The sequence below is a fragment of the Lissotriton helveticus genome, chromosome 6, assembly GCF_964261635.1.
Source record: "Lissotriton helveticus chromosome 6, aLisHel1.1, whole genome shotgun sequence".
Taxonomy (NCBI): Eukaryota; Metazoa; Chordata; class Amphibia; order Caudata; family Salamandridae; genus Lissotriton; species Lissotriton helveticus.
The window spans coordinates 1,910,718,555-1,910,736,447 of record NC_136067.1 but is presented as its reverse complement, the minus strand read 5'-3'; positions in this window follow the sequence as shown (position 1 = coordinate 1,910,736,447).

The following is a 17,893-nucleotide window of genomic DNA, read 5'->3' as shown; positions in this document are numbered from 1 at the left end:
ACCTTCCTGCACAAAAACAATCATTAAAGGTGATTTCCTCTTCCTATGTGTGTGCAGAATGCAGCACGCATAGCAAGAGGAAAAAAACGAGGAAAAATGTAAACATTTCTCCTCATTGCGCCCCTCTACGCCTCCTCTGTGGAGGTGTAGCATTCTGATGCCTTTCCAGGTTTACGATATCTCGTAAATCTACAAATGCGGCAGAAGCCATGGGTGGTGTGTGGGGACACCCACAGCAACTCCCATGGCACACCCCTTTCATGCAAAGTGTCGCGTGTAAAGGGGCCATATTTACAAGGACACAAAACCCCACCCAGGGTGTCTTTACGTGTCCTTGTAAATACGGGGCAGCAGGTTGCTCCTCCGGTGTGCCAAAATAAACCCCTGAGACTTGTGTAGAAACTGTTTCTTGTGTGCAGAGGAGACACATACTGGGAAAGTGATAGAAAATATCTTGCACAAGTATATCTGGTGCCCACTAACAATTTTCAGCAGCTAACATAGAGTCACAATTTTGCCTGAAAATGTGTTTTATTGCCAAGAAAAAGATGGGCTATATACTAATGGTGGTGATTCGTAAATATATTTTTGTAAAATAAATTCCTTAAGTACTTTGAAGCAGCAAGCAGGTTTTTATAGGTAAAAAAAACATTCATATGAACATAAAAAAAGCGAAAAAAGTGAGTATGCCGCGGGTATTTTCTTTTTAAACAGATGTTAAGAGTGCAAGTCACCTTAAATATGTGCTTCAGGAGGATGCAAGTATGATCGTTCCGGAACATGGGTCGCAACTCAGTTGCAGCGAGGCGTTTCTTATCTCCCTCTGCACATGCGGGCGCACAGAAGACATTTTCTGCAAAAGGTGGGGTTCAGTGACTTTGGCATTGTGTACTGGGAGAGAGCGGCTGGCATTATTTCACTCTTCACCGCCCTGAACGAGGGTACATACATTAGTGAGGTGCCGCGGGGGTCTCAGCTCTTATTTCTGTTGAACGTATCTCTAATCAGCAGCCCACAGGAGCCGGGCTGGGAGCCAGAGCCGCAAAGCAATCCTGTTCTATGCAGTTGGTAAAAATCCTGAGGCTGCACTTAAACAGCATTATACACTCACTTTCAAAGGCATCTCCTTCCTAGAGTGAACTGTAATACGATAATGATAATAAAGGTGGCGTTCTTGCCTTTGTGTTGTTAACGGGATGGTTGAGCAAAATGTATAGACTATCGTACGAATCAGCAAAAAAAAAAGTCTGACACAGGGCTTTAAGTGGGCCGGATTCTGCCGGTCCTCAGCACCGGCAGTTCTCAAAAGCAGGTGCTGAGACGGGTCCTTATCGGGCTCTACATTTTTGCCTTCACCCTCATGATGAAAACGAAAAAAATCCTAACTCTGCAGCAGTACCACTCTTCACTACCTGTGATTTAACTTCAAGGAGACTTGATATACTTCTTTCACAATCTCATCAGTTCATATATATGGACACTCACATCTCTAAAAAAAAGAGTGGGTTTTTCCTGTGCAGGGTCCGGGTCAGACCAATCGGGGGAGAGTAGGTCGAAGACATAAGACAGATGTGAAATGAACTTAGACTTCTCTCCTCATGGATTGGTTCCATTTCAGGTAGGGCATCCCCTCGATGATGTCATAGTAGGTCTGAAAACCCAAGCCAGCATCATCATAGAGATCATATTCTAGAATGCCTGTTATTGTTGATTGTTAGTGCAGCAGGCCTGGGTAAAGAGTTATTTTTCCTCAACACTGGGTCACCCCATCATGAAACACACTTGGGAACTAATTCAACATTTGACCCTAAAATCATCCCATCAGATTGAGTTGTGTGAGATTTGGCAGTAGGCAGCTGAGGGCACCAGAATTGCACTATGAAATGTTTTGCCTTTTAGCCTTAGGGCCTGATTTAGAGTTTGATTGACATGTTTTCCGCCACAAATATGACAGAAATCCCATCCGCTGTTTAATTAGTGTCATAGGATATAATGTGCTTGCAATAAGGGGGACGACATATGCAGCACGTTTGTAATGGAGGACACAACTGCAGAACTGAATCAGAGCCTTAGTCATACTTCAACTTTTGCTCAGGGGCACAAACCGGTGGACGAGTAATAGTTGCGTCCAAAGTCCAGTAAGCTGTGATCCCAGGGGAAGTGGTATCATTCCCCCATCTCCGTTGCGAGAGGCTCCCTTTACGCAGTGGACTCTTTCAGAGGGGTCTCTGAGACTCCAAGGCCTACCTACTGGATCCTTCCCCAAAAAGGGGAGAAGGGTTGCTTTGGCAAGGGGCGCCATACCATACCTCAACTGTGCTTGGCTCCCTTGATGCTGTGGAGTCTCTCAGAGGGGTCACTGAGACTCCAGAGTAGGAATATTGGATCTTTCCCCATCAAGGGGAGGAGTGCTTAGTCAAAGGGCACAAGGGACAGGGGGCTAGGAGGTGGGTCAGAACTGGCAGGTCAACAGAGGGGGAACAAACGGCAAAAGAAAAAATCACATTAATTACAGAAAGATAACACATTCAATACCAGGGCAAATTAGCGATCCAGAAAAAGACAGGATCCACGAAAGGCAAGGGTCAGGGAGGAGAAAGGGAGGGAGTCAGTGAGTTGAAGAGTCCCACAAGGAAGAGATGCAGATAGCAGAAAAGGAAATGTATACGTTGTAGAGTCACTCAGGGGAGTGATGCAAACAGGAAAGCTCAGAATCACAAAATAGTGATATTAAGTACAAAGAACTACTACATATACTAGTGGTTAGATTTGTAACTATGCAAATAGTAAATTTACTCAGGATTCCATTTTCACAACGATTAGGCTAAAAATAATTGTATATTACTAATCTACAGAGTGAATGGAGAACTAAGATATCCAAGGGGGTAGGGTAGGGAGAGGGAGGGGAGGGAGGTGAGATGGGTGATAGGAGATATGGGGGACTAGGGGCAGAGAAAGAGATAAGGCAGTCCAGCCGAGGAGCAATGTCTGAGGGTCGGCAGGATGAAGTCCAATGGACCAAGGGAGAGGACAAGAAACAACAAAAATGTGGCTCCATGTCGTGGGTATCGAAGGACAGCCATGATAGGAAAATCGAACGAGCATCGAAGTTCTTCGCATGTAATGCAATCGCATAAGCACACGGTTTGGTCACGCTTGAGATTCAGTACTCGGCTCCTCCAACCGAAATAGCCGATCTTCGATGTACTTGCATGGTCGCCATACTAAGGTCAGGCACTCCTCTGCCGTCCAAAACAAGGCTTCGGCTTTTTTGTACATCTCCCAAATGTCATGATACTTGATGGGGAAGATGACAAAACGTTGAGGGTTCTCTCTAAGCAGAGGCTCATCCTGCACTCCCGACAGCCGGCTCACTTTACTCTTCACTGTTTCCTTCTCTGTTTCATTGAAGATGTTCCATGCAGTCTTGTTAGGTTGGCCAATACCCAGGTGCTGCTAAGTGTCAGCAGCGTGTTTTCCTTATCAGTCAGAGCTAAACCCTTGAGAGGAGAGAGACCCAGGTTCTCGTTTTTAGCAGACAATGGCTTGCGGGCGGAAAGAATATTGAAAAGAATTTTGGGTTGAAAAGCGAGCGCAATAAAATAAAACAGGAGAGAACAGCAGACATGCAGAGTAAGAAGACTGCGAATGGACTGACTGTCAGTTGCTCACCTATGTTAAAAAAGGTAGCCCGTAGGAATATTCTCCCATCGCACAGCGTGATGAGTTGGGTCGGCAACCCGGGCGGTTCTCGATAACATAATTGCGTAGTAACTCAGTATAAATAGTTAAGACCAGGAAGTTTAAAGTCATTTAATGGCTTTAGGTATGGAAGTGAAAGACGGGTTAAATCAGTCATCTGGTTCCTCTAATGGTCATGTGATGGCGTTTGAACCACAGGACGTGTGAAACTAAAGAACAGACTGAATCGTTATGACGATCAGTCCTATGTACATGCACGTTAGTTAGATTTGAAATAAAAAATGGTGTGCGACTGGAAGTTTCGACAAATAATGCGGCTAGACAAAATGGATAGAAAAATTTGACCAGGATGAGAAAAAGTGTGGTTTGAAAAAATAGACGAATGTGTTTAGATTTAAAGTGGTTTGATGCATAGTGAATGTGATTTGACATGGATAAAACAATTACATAAAATCTTAACGTCAGTTTCTACCATATTTTCCCTTTAAAACTTACAAGGCTTTTTTGTGCAGAGTACAGCCACCGCTGATTTTGGGTTCCTCGTCCAGATGTTGCTTTTGTATTCTGTCAACCAAATTTTAATTTTGCGTACAGTCTTCCCTACGTACCCATATCCGCAATGACATTTCAACATGTATATCACATTAGAACTGTCACATGTAGCTGTTGGGTTCCTTTTTTTGGATGAAGTATGTGATTTCCTTTGATGATAGCATGCAATTGCCGCAATTCATACAAGGCAGGGTGCCCATGTATTTTACAGCCTGATTCTCTACTTTTTTGTTTAGTGTTTCTTTTAAATTGCGTGTACGTAAGTAAGCGAATCTGGGTGCTTGACTGAAGATACCGTTAACATCTTCTTCTAATGCCAGAATAGACCAGTGTTTGACTATTGACTTTTTTATGCTCATACTTCTTGTGGAGAATTTAGATACAAATACCATTCTTTGCGCCTTTCCTCTAAGACACACCTCCAGTATTATCAAATTAGACATTGGCTACACACTCCGGACAACACACTGGAAGCCACGCACCTACTGAACCCCTTCGAATTGCTGGTACGATCATTTGATGGATCAAGGGGCCTGATCTCTCGAACACTCAAGGTTTTACAGCACTTCCACCCTCTACCTCTCCTTCCTTATCAATAGAAATGGCACACATCCTTAGCGGAGGACGCACCCCCTGAGCAGTAGGAACAGCTATGGAGGGACATACCCAACACCTTCAAAAGTATTACACAACACAAGTTCACCTATAAGCTGATGATGCGATGGTACTATGCCCCCCTTAGACTCTAGAAAATGTTCCCCTGTTCCACAGCTCTCTGTTGCCGATGTGGGGCAGACACGGGGTCGTTCCTCTAGATATGGTGGTCTTGCCCACTCTTAAAGATCTTTTGGAAAGATGTGCTGAGCCGCATCAAGGATGCCATAGGGTTCCCCATACCGAACACTCCCAGAGTGGTGGTTCTGGGACTTCATCCAGAGGCTCTTAAGGCCATGACCCACTCAGATTGGCGTTTCATATGTTAGGAGCAGCAAAACAGACCTTTGCGGTTCACTGGAAAAAAGCCCTAATCCCCCTAACTTCGTTGTGGCTCACCCGCTGTGGCATTTAATGGCAATGGAGCTCCTCTCCAGTCGCATTATTCAGGTGGACACCAAATTCACATGGGTTTGGCAGCCCCTGGTACAACATCTGTCCAAACTAGAGCATGTCCGCTTTGTCCCTCCTCATCTGCGAGCTCTTCAATTATTTGAGGATGCTCTGCTCCCAAGGGGAGGGGATCTCTTGGACTGAGGCGAAACAGGCAAAGGACCCTCACTTTCTCCCTTCCCCTTCCCCGCTCTCCATGGGGCAAAACACTTCCGGAGGCCAGTGCCGGGGAATACCCACAAACCCGACAGGGCGCAAACTATTCCTTCTATATACCCCCTTCTTATGGAGACCACTTCCATATCCTCCTGCCCCTTTTTAGTTGGGGTTAGGATATTCCCTTCCTCTTCTTCCCTCACTTCTGCTCTTTTCCCTACTTCTCGTTGGGTTTCCTTCTCTTTTTCTCTCACTATGTGGTTAGTGTCTTCCCCCATTGTAGAACTGCTATACAAGGAGAAAGCAATCTGTCATTACTTATGTTATTATACCATCACAGGCCTGACCTCTCTTTCCTTTTCACAGATAAGATATGTGCCTATTTTCCGGTGAATCCTGATAGCCATTGGTGGTTCCTAGAGCCAACTGATAAGCATTTGCGACGCGACCTGGACTAAAACGCTAGTAATATCCTTGCTTGATGCTGATGTTATTACTGTCATTGTTCTATGATGCTGTTTGATTTTTTAATTAATAAAAGAGATTTCAAACAAGAAAATATATTCCTAAATACATAATAATTAGAAATCGATATTATAAACAACTACTATAATCAATATTAATGGACTTGATATTTTAAATACCTGTATTACTTTCCTTAAAATCTATATTCTTGACAACGATATTCTTGCTGACGATATTTCAATGTCACAATATTTTGGACTCGATATTTGTACAAATCGATATTTACAACTCTGGGCCTGATTATGATTTCGGTCAGAGTTACCTTCGACTGACATCCGACCGACATCGGGTTGGCAGTACAAAACCGCAAATACGATGTGATCAAACACGGTGCAGTCGAAAATTCCCATTTAGCTATGTGAGCCTGTGCAGTGGTCAGAAACTGGCCGCAGCACAAGCTCCTATAGTGAAATGGAAGTTACTGTAAATCCCTGCACCGTGTAAAGGATTTACAGGGGGCACCAGAGGTGTCCCCCCGGCCCACAACCAGTGGCCGTGAAAGGAGGGGAGCCCTCTTTCCGATAGGCTTTCTATGTTGCAAAGCCTGTCAGAAACCACCATCATAATCCCAATGGTGACAACGCTGTCCATTAGGGATTATGATTGGTTTCCGACTGGTTGACGGGCTCCTTGAACCAATCGGAAACCAGTCAGATTGACTGGCCGATTTAAACTCTGACCGCCTTCTTTGTGATAATGCGGTTGGAGTTTAAACCATGGATGTCGTCACATTCTGACTGACATGCAAATGAAGCCCTATATATTTTTTCTCATCACTTGAAATAAGGTAATCCAGTGTTTGCCTATGGGAGAGACAGCGAAACAGTACAAAATGGCATGGCAATTTAAAACTGTGCTTCAGGCTGCCATGGATGGCCTGAGACATGTTTTAAAAGGCTACTTTAGCGGTTTTCACAAAGAGTGCTGCAGTTCGCTAGAGCAGTGGTTCCCAAACTTTTGACTCCTGAGGACCCCCATTGAGTCACCACTGGAAGCCGGGGACCCCCAAGCAATTTGTATGAGTTAAATTTCAAACATTAAAACAGTATTCAACAAATACTAAGGTTTTTGGGCCAGATGTACGACCATTTCATTTAGCGCCTCGCAATTGGCGACACATTAGCGAGTGGCAAATTGCGAGTCGCTAAATGAAATGTACAACAGTGTGTTTAACACTGTTTGGGATTCCCAATGGGGTCGCAAATTGCGAGGTTCATTAATATTAATGAGCCTCTCGCAATTTGCAAGCCTATTGGGAATGCCAGCCCTCCCAGCGATGGTGGCCTGCTGGGCTCTGCAGGCCACCATGCCTCGGACTGCTTTTAAATAAAGCAGTTTTTTTTTAAAAATGCAGCCTGTTTACCATGCATTTAAAAAAAAAAATAAAAAAAAATGAACCATTTTCGTTCCATTTTCTAAGGGCAAACAGAGGTCCCTGGGACCACTGTCTGACCTTAAAAAATATTTTGCATGCATTTGCAAAGGGGAAGGGGTCCCCTGGGGAACCCTTCCCATTTGCGAATGCATTACCATCTACTTGAAGTAGGTGGTAATTGTGACTGTTTTGCAACCGCAAAACATTTGCACATGGTTTTGAGACTCGCTATTTGGAAGGGAATACCCCTTCCAAATAGTAAGTTGCAAAACCTATTTAGAGAGTCGCAAGCAAATTGCGACTCACGAAATAGGCTATGTACATGGCCCAATAGGTTTTTGCATGCGCAGGCAGGTTCGCGCACCCGTTTGCGCATATATAAAAACAGATCGTACATCTGGCCCTTAGTATTTTATATTGAAGTAATAGCCCCTCTGTCACATGTATTTCATTTGTTTCATAGCATCTCTCATACCATTGTAGGATGTCGGAGCACTTTACATCACACACATATAGAGACATTGAATCATACACTTAAATCAGTGTGTATATAAAATGTTTAAAGAGTGCTTGGTCTGGAAAAGCACAAACTCAGGATTCAGAACATAACAGTGGCTAGCATTGACTTTGATGACAGTTTATAGGTCCCTTTTGCACAGTCACAAAAGAAACTCTGTGACAAAAGCAGTAACAACGAACCTAGGCACATAAAATACTGCTTTTTAAGATGCATGTTACACGTTCTTTGCAGTAGGCACATTAACCCTCTGTGCTACATTAGTTAGTTAAAAGCTGCCACTGAACAAAACTCTCCTCGCTCTCCAGCAGGTACATTAATCACTGGCATTCTCTTGACACTTTTATTGTATCTGGAAAGCTGCTAATTATACAAGAAACGTTTCTGTGCTTTTAAAACTGTTGCCTACGGACCCCCTGGGAATGTGTCACGGACCCCTGGGGGTCCGCGGACCACAGTTTGGGAAACACTGCGCTAGAGGCATTTAATTTACAGTCTCTGGTTATATGTAGTATCATTTAATAGGGACTTATAAGAAAATTAAATGTGCCATTTAGGCATAGGCCAAATTTACCATGTTTTCAAGGGAGAGCACAAACACTTGAACACTGGTTAGCAGGGAAAAAGTGCACAGATTCTAATAGTCAACAAAAACGAGCTTCGCAATAGAAGGCAGAGGCAGGGGAGCAGGGCCTCCTTTCCTTTGTAGCCTCCTGTTGGCGGCCGAGTGGTGCCATATGCCCCCCTGTTAATCCCTGTGCCTCAGGTGCCTGCCACGGGGTGCAGGAATTAATGCATAAAACAAGCAAGGGGGTAGTTCCTCAGAGAAGAAATAAATTACAATGGCATCGATAGACTGGCCGTGTGGGATCCCTGTGGTCCAATCGAAGTGCCCTCACACACCTGGTAGGGTGTCATGCTTCATCACTGGGCACACCTCATTAGGCCGGCACTACAATGCCTGATGGTCCTGTGGGCTCTTTAGCGGAGATCTTTTTGATCATGATATGCTGTTTGATGAGGGCATGAAAGGGGGATGAGGATAGGGTGGTGGGTGAAGTGATACATTAAAAACAATCATGCTATCTATGGGTATGATATACCTTAATAGTTGACATGTGAAAGGAATATTTTAATAATGGGGTCAACATGGTTCATGCCTAAACTGCCTGCCTGCCTGCCTTACTGGTGGGCAAAATGGCAATTCATCAGGACCTAAGTGGTACCTACCCATGTAGTATGGCAATGGGGCACCTTATTAGGTGTTGGGTACCCACTCAAAAAATAAAAATAAAACTGCACCTGCATTGGTTCAGTTGGAATGATTCCCCCTGTAAGAGAGAAAAAAAGAAAGAGAAAAGGGAAATGGTGGCCATGAGGGAACTGCCGTCAGACCATGGTGTAAACTGACACAGTTCAGTTCATAGCGAATCAAATGTCGCACTTACATGGCAAGAATTTCGTTTTATATTATAAAACACAAAAGCTATTTTGGCTTCACACACTTTACCTGTGACAATTTGTGTGCTAGAAACATATGTGAGTAGCTTTCACAGTTGAAAATGTTAGGTGAAACAAGGGTAAGGCACATCAAGGAGTGTAAAAAGGATTTTAGGACTTACCCCTGTATCAGGGAAGATAGACCCCTTAGGTCAGGTAGAGGTCAGTGACTTAGCTGCTAAGGAGAAAAGTGATCTTTGCGGGGATGTTTTCCAAGACCTACCCTCCACTACCATCCTGTAGGTGCAGAATGAGAGGGATAGTCTGGTTTATATCACCCAGGATGCCGTAGAATCCTGGTAAGCTATAATCAATTAGTGTGGCCAAAGGACCTCCTTGCTGTCGGAGAAGCAGGATCTTGTCCACTGGAGAGGAATAAAACTGAAGACGGACAATGGCCCAGCAGGCCGAGTGCATGTGAGAAATGCATTAGCTCACACAATATTAACTAATTTGGGAGCGTTGACCGGGTGGGAGGTCGTCCTGGCGACAGGGTGCCATACCAGTCATTCGTGGGGCCTCCGTGTTGGGCTTTGCGGTCCGCTCTGTGGGTGTGTGATGATGTTGTGTATCTGCTGGGTTCTGCCTGGTTCCCAAAGTGGTGGTGGCTATCTTAGAGTGGTGAGTTGCCTGGTACGAATATGTGAGGTTGAAGAGGGCAATCTCACCCCAATTGTATCTAAGTTGGTAATATTACTCAATATCTGTGTATGTCCCACAGGTACAAGTAAATTAATGTTTCTAGTTGTGAGCGTATAATGTTAGTGGTGTACTATAGCCAAGGTACCATGATGTATGTACATATTAACATGGCTGTGGACAATATGTTCACCGTCTTTTGTGATGATGCCCTCACCCTGATTTTTGTCATAGGGCATATAGGATTAACACCACCTCACATGTCCCGCATGGGAGCATGTACTACGGCTGGTTTACATTTGTTAGTTGTTGGAATGCGACCGCACCATGTGCAGTCACATCATAATGAGGTGGGAGGGACCACCGACCGGAGGTCGTCGGTTCCATTTCTGAGACAGTGATGGGTAGACGTAAGTACGCCCAACATCATAATAGGTCCGGAAGTGTCTACCATGGTCATCCAGAGCTCAGCCTAAAAAAGAACAGGTTTTAGGCATACTATTGAGTCTATATTATGCACGCCGAGTTCAAGTCTTATTGCTGCCATTGGAGTGCCAAGGCCAAGATGTAACATTGACTTTAAACTGAGGTTTTTAATCTTTTGAAAATCTGTGGCCTGCTTGAAACTCAAAACATTAGCACCAGAGGGAGCAGGGTAAACAGTTTTCATCTTGAAAATTTCAATACAAGGAACTTCAGTGTTTTTCATGCAATCCTTTTCTACAATATTTAACCATGGCAGTGGTATTTTAATGAAGAAGCTTCCAAGCAATTTGTAATTTCCTAAAGGTGAGCCATGAAAGAGTGCTAGTGATTACATTATAAACAGTCCATAAAGGTTTAAAACAAGGTGGACTTTTAATCTCAATGTTTGGTCGACTGAGCCTACTCCATTTCTGAAGCTCTGTCTGTTTCTCGAGCAAGTCCTGAATATGATAAAGCAACAAGCTTCCACACATTTTGCCTGACCCCTCAAGTAAGAATATAGGAAGATAATTTCCAAGGTCTGCACAGGAGCCTTTTTTAAATATTGGAACTATAATTGCCACCCTCCAAGACTCAAATATTGCTCTGTTATCCAATGTAACTTTATAAACTAATTTGAGGATAGGGACCCATAGAGCGATGTTGTTGTGGAACACATCAGTGGAGACAGTATCTCGATCTGAACCTTTTATGGTTTTCTGGGAACAGTTTGCCTCTCTTACTTCCTCTATTGTATATTTGTCACTTGACTCCAACTCCTGAAGATACGATTTTTCAAGATGATCATTAGGCTGAAGGAGTGCCAATGCCATTCTGTGGCCTCCACTACCTGATCTTATTTAGTCAGTAGACTGCTGAGTATCCATTTAACTATTTCCCGGATTTTCTTCGCATCTTTTTCAAATAGAGCTTTTGTGTTGCAGCTGCTTCTTCCTATACTCATACTTAACTAGGGCTTTAGAGTGTTCCACAATCATCTCCCTATCAGAAAACATAGGTCTCGATCTATGGAATACTGAAAATATTTTTTTCTTCTTGTAGCATTCTTGGTCATACTGTTAACCTGTTCCTACTATTCTAGTAGGACTGTGTATTTAAAACAACAAACCTTCATAATACAGAGACTTAGGGGCTGATTGTGATGTCGGTCGGAAAGCCTCTGACCACAAGTCGTCGACGGTTTCAATAATTACAATCTAGGCGGTCAGAATTGAAACTGGCTGGTCATTCTGGCTGGCTTCCAAGGGGCTCAAGAAGCCAGTCGGGCAGTCGGAGACCAGCCCGTAATCTCAATAGGATGGCGATTCTGCTGTCGGGATTACAATGTTGGTTTCCAACAGCCTTTCCGTGCCAGCCTTTCCGACATGAAAAGACTGTTGGAAAGCAACTTTGGGGGCCCCTAGCAGGGCCCCTTGCTCCCGCAGCCAATGGTTGTGGGCCTGGGGGGGGGCACCGATGGTGCCCCCCTTTAAATCTCAAGGTGCCTGCCACAGGGTGCAGGGATTTACACAAACTCACATTTCTCTATGGGAGCTTGTGCTACAAACGGTTTGCAGCCATAGCGCAAGCTCCCATAAACAAATGTGAGCATGCAACCACACAATGTGTGGTTGCATGGTAATCATGCGGTCCGGATATCGTAATGAGGCCCTGAGTCTTCTCGTATAATCAATAAATGTTGGTCTGAGAGTCATGTTCTAGGTTACTGACAACATCTATAACTCTGTAAGCTTAGGGATTTAGATGCCGTCCCGTGAGCTAGCGAAATAGACCAACATTTACTAATTATATAAGAAGACTCATTCTTTGTATTATGAACTTTTGTTGTTCTAAATACACAGTCCTACAAGATTCGTAGGAACCATATAACACCACTCAAAGTTTCTTTTTGAAGCTTTGTAACTAATTGACATTGTTTGGAGTTGGGAGTTCTAGATATCAGTCTCAAAGTATCCTCAGAGATGTTAATTGCCTCCTCCTTCAGGGTTTCTGTTTTATTGATCACTTGTATATATTTATTTTGGAAAGTCTTTACCGTGAAACATTTAAGGTATATTGATTATCTGGCAACCATCTCATGGATCTCAAGCTTGGCCCGAATACATTATAATTGCCTTTGGCAATACAATCTACCTTTAAACCAATGCGTATGGAAGTTATCTGGTGTTGTAGAAAAACATTTATTTGAAGACTACTACAAAGAAATAGCAAAGCACACTGATCTTGTCCATGTTTAAAATTCCACATTTAATAAAATATTAAGTTCCATCTGCCAAAAGAGAATAGCAGACAAGACTCTGATTATTTATAGAACCCATGCCATCAACCCTCTGTCCAATATTATGTTGTAATCTAATAAATCAGCTATAGATTGTGGAGCACTGTGCCTAGTGCGTTCCACATTCTCTTGTAGCTGACTGTTCTATGCTCTGGCAGTTAACAGCTGACCAGCCAGAGGGAGAGCCACATATTTCCACTCGGAAGAATCCTTCAAATAAATCAATCTACCTTTCTCCATCAAGTCTCCAGTTTACTTACTTCGTTTTGGCGACGATCTGGCTGTTGTCTCCGCAGTGGAAGTGGCTAAGACCCAGCGTGAGAATTCGTTTCATCGCAACTCTCAATCCGAAGTCCAGCGCTAATAGGAAGGACTGTCTCCTAATTCGAAGTGCAGCGCTAATACGAAGAACTGTTCAACAAGGAGCTCAGCAGGCCGTGAGTACTGCTGTTTTTGAGTAAATCAGTGTTTTATTGAAATCGGACATTAGTCAGTTGGAATTGGTTGCGAGGCACGAGCGAGTGCTGTGGAGAGCGCGAGCAATCTTGAATGACGTAGAGGTGATCTTGCGCTTGCGCACTGGTAGCACTACCTACGCCCAATCATCCGTCAAAACAAAGCGCAAACCACGCTCATCACGCAGCAACAACAAGGCCGATTTCCTTTCGATAACATGTACAAACTACGTGACGGCCATTTTGTTTCCTTGAAAATCGGCTCCTGTCAGAAAATTTATCGTTCGGAATCAAAAGACAGTCTTTAGATTGAAAGGCTTCAAGTTAAGAAGATTCTGAGAGGTATTTTTTTTTTTTTTACATTTCTCGACTATATTGCACCAACTACTAGTATAATATTGGAAATTTTCATATTATTTTGTCATTGTTGACCGGTGTCCATAGCGACCATTTAACTGTCCTTATAAACACATGGCAAGTCAAAGCACTATAGTTACCCCACCTATATTCTTAGCTTCTCCTGGACCTCTTGCAATAGAGTGGGAGGATTGGTTACCTATGTTTGAGAACTACATTGATGCAATAGATGGATCAAAATTTAGTGCTGATAGAAAAAAAGCTTTGTTATTAAACAACCTTGGAAAAGAAGGACAACGCATTTTTAAATATTTACCGGTTGCAACTCTACCCAATGGCAATGCCATCGAGAATGTGTTTGAAGAAACGAAAAAACGTTTAGAAATAAGATTTGCAAGAGAGATTAATATAGTGATGAATCGTCATTAATTCTACACTCATAAACAAGGAGAGAATCAATCAATAGACGAGTTTGTGTCCAAACTGAGAGAATTATCCTTGAAATGTAAATTCGATGCCATGACAGATGAAATGGTACGCGATCAACTAATCGTACAGTGCAAGTGTAGGAAGACACAAGAAAGACTTTGGGCAGCCAAAAACCCAACCTTGAAGGATGCCATTGAAATAGCGAAAGTTCTGGAACACTCACAATTTTGTATGCGTGAGATGAACAAGAAAGAAGAAGTTCTTCATAGCAATGCTTCTTCAATACAGAGTGCAGAGTCAGAAGTTGCAGCTATATCGAAACCTGGAAAGTACTTTCAAAGAACGAATTTTCAGAGGGGAAGACAACAGTTTAGGTCATGTTACAGATGTGGAGGTCCTCCTAATCCTGACTACTATAAATGTCCAGCCATAGACAAAAATTGTTTGAAATGTGGACGAAAAGGTCATTTTTCCAACATGTGCAGGAAATCTTTCAAACAAAGGGTTGCGACTATTGATAGTAATAGTGATACTACTCTTGCTGATATTGAAGACGCATTTGTACCAGCAGATAAAATCTTGTGTGTTGATGACCCCAGAGATCAAGTTGGTAGGAAAAATCGACCCAAAGCAGAGTTTAGAGTCAATGGTGTTAATGTAGACTTGCTGGTTGACTGTGGTTCAATGTACACTATCATTCCAAAATGTATATTTGCATCCTAAAGACTTCAATCCTGGAGGATACCAGGGGGAAACCATTGATCTTATTGGCTTTATGGAGTCTACTATTGAGTTTAAAGGTAGAACAATTGATGGTAAAGTATATGTGGCAAGAGATGGACCACCCATTTTAGGATGGGTGCATCAATTTGATTTGTATATCATTATAAATCCTAGAGCTCCTACACAAGTATTGGTAGTAGAAGACCCTTCATTAGAAGATATTTTGGAAGAAGCCAAAGATGTATTCAGGGAAGACTTAGGTTGTTTCAAAGGGTATGTGCATAAAATAATGTTAAAACCCAATGCTATTCCTGTACAGCATAAGGCACGCAGAACACCTTTGATAGCTAGAGAAGCGGTAAAAAAATGCTCCAGGACATGCTCGATTCTGGTGTAATTGAGCCGGTTGAGAGTTCTTCATGGGTTTCGCCAGTGGTTATCACTGAGAAATCCGATGGCAAATTTAGGTTCTGCATTGACCTCAGATCTCTCAACCAGAATGTAATAGTAGATACATACCCTCTTCCCAATATAAACGAATTAGTTTTAGCATTAAGTGGTGGCAAGTTCTTTTCAAAATTGGATCTTAAAAACGCTTACCACCAGATAAAATTGCATGACGACTCCAAACCGTTAACAGCGTTTATTACCACGGAGGGTATTTACCAATGTGTTAGAATGCCTTCCGGGTTATGCTCTGCTGCCAGTATATTCCAAAGAATGATGAATGTTTTGTTCAAAGGAATTAAGAACATCATTTTCTTTCAGGACGATATATTGATATTTGGAGATACAGTAGATCAACACAATCATACTCTTCGTGAAGCGTTGTTTAAAATCAGAGAATCAGGTCTCACACTTAGACGCGAAAAGTGTAAGTTTCTGGTAGACAAAGTGGACTATTTAGGATATGAAATCTCAGAGCAAGGAGTTAAGCCCAAACAGAATCTTTTGGATGCTATTCGATTGGCCCCTGTTCCTTTAGACAAAGATACATTGCGGTCCTTTCTGGGGTTAATCGAATATTACTCCAAGTTTATTAAGGATTTTTCCACTAAAACAGCTGACTTAAGATCTCTGTTGAAGAAGGGTGTTAGTTTTTCTTGGGAGAAGACTCAACAAGCCTGTTTTGAAAACATAAAAAGAGATATTTGTTGTGCAGAGGTTCGTACACCATTTAACACGAGATTACGATCTATTCTTACTGTAGATGCAAGTGCTACCGGTCTTGGAGCAGTGTTAGCCCAAATTCACAATGGTAAAGAAAGAACTGTAGCATTTGCATCGAGAACATTAACTCCTTCAGAGAGCAACTATTCCGTCATAGAACGTGAAACCCTAGCTGCTGCCTGGGCTTGTGAATATTTTAGGACTTATCTATGGGGAACAAAATTTACACTTAAAACTGACCATAAACCCCTTATAAGAGTACTGCTACCAGGGGGAGACACAAAGTGCTCAGCTAGATTAGCTAGGTTAGCCTCCCGTCTCCATGAATTTTGCTACGATATTGAGCATATCCAAGGTTGGAGAAATATACAGGCTGATTGCCTCTCAAGATTGTCGCTGGATTTGGAATTGTTTGATAAAGATGCTGTACTAAACAAAGAGAATGAGGGGGCAGTCGCATTTATTCAAGATGCTTTGAACTTGTGTGAACCTCAAGCTTTAGATAGAGATGCGTGGATTAATGCTATGCTTGCTGACAATGCCATGTTGGAACTTAAAGATTTGATAAGGAAAGGGTGTAAAAGAGAGAGTACTGTTTCCATCACAAATAGACCTTTTGTGAAAATTCTAGATGAGTTGTCAATTTGTGAGGATATGGTAATCATGAGAGGAAACACATTCATTCCTCCAGTTTCTGTCAGACAGAATTTGATCACATTAGCTCACGAAGGACACTTGGGACAGACTCGCACAAAACAGAGGCTGAGAACAAATTGGTGGTGGCCAGGCATGGATTCTGATGTGAATCTTTATATTAAAAATTGTCAAATTTGCAAGGTGAGTGATAAACGTTTAAAAGTTGGTTTACAAACATCTTCTGGTCATATATCTGATCCAGGCATACCCTGGCACACTGTGTGCATGGATTTCATAGGTCCGATGAATAGCCTGAAAGAAAACTTACGCTTTGGTATTGTGTTAGTAGATGTTCACACGAAATGGTTAGTAGTTAAGTTTTCTAAGGATATAACAACTTCAACCACTATTAATGTCTTAAAAGAGATTTGGAGAGACAAAGGTTTACCTTCTGTACTTTTAACTGACAACGGTACGCAATTAACATCTCTAGAAATGAAAGCATTCCTGTCCTCGTGTGGTATCAGGCACAGCCGTACTTCCCTATACAATCCACAAGGGAACGGAATTGTTGAGAGGGCTAATCGTCTTATTGAAGGCATCATTCAAATGGCCGTTTCTAGTAGTAAGAATGTAGATTCCATGGTGTCAGACATGGTTTGGGCGTATCGCTCCAGTATACACAGTGTTGCCAACAAAACACCTTTTGAGATGATGCGTGGAAGGCTTCCCAACACGAAATTAGTTCCCACATGGTTAAAAGAATTGGTAGGCAAGGATATGTTTCCTACTAATTTGACTCGAGTTCCCACACATGACAAAGTGATTTGCAGAGAGAACTCAACCAGAATAATTTGTCCTGGGGATTGGGTAAAGGTACGCTCTGGAAGACCTGGTGTTTCGTTTAAAAAGTTTTTGGGTCCATTTAAAGTAAAACTCACCTTACCTTATTGTGTAGTTTTGGAAAGTGGTGAAAGATGGAATTACAGGCGGGTGGCTCTATACCAGAAAGGTAATGTATATTCAGAGAGTCTTAGTAGTTCTAAAGTACCAGTGAAGAACAGGAGAAGCAACAATTGTAGTGACAATACGTTTTTGTCCATGTCTGATGGTGACTTTGTTTACAATTCTGAGCCTCATTCTTCTCAAAGTGTGTTACAAGGTGGAGGTGATGCTCCCACTTCTGCTTCTGCTTCCACTTCTGCTTCTGCTTCTGCTTCTACTTCTGCTTCTACTTCTGCTTCTGTAGATTCCAATATTGTGGGTCAACCCAACCGTGAGGTAAG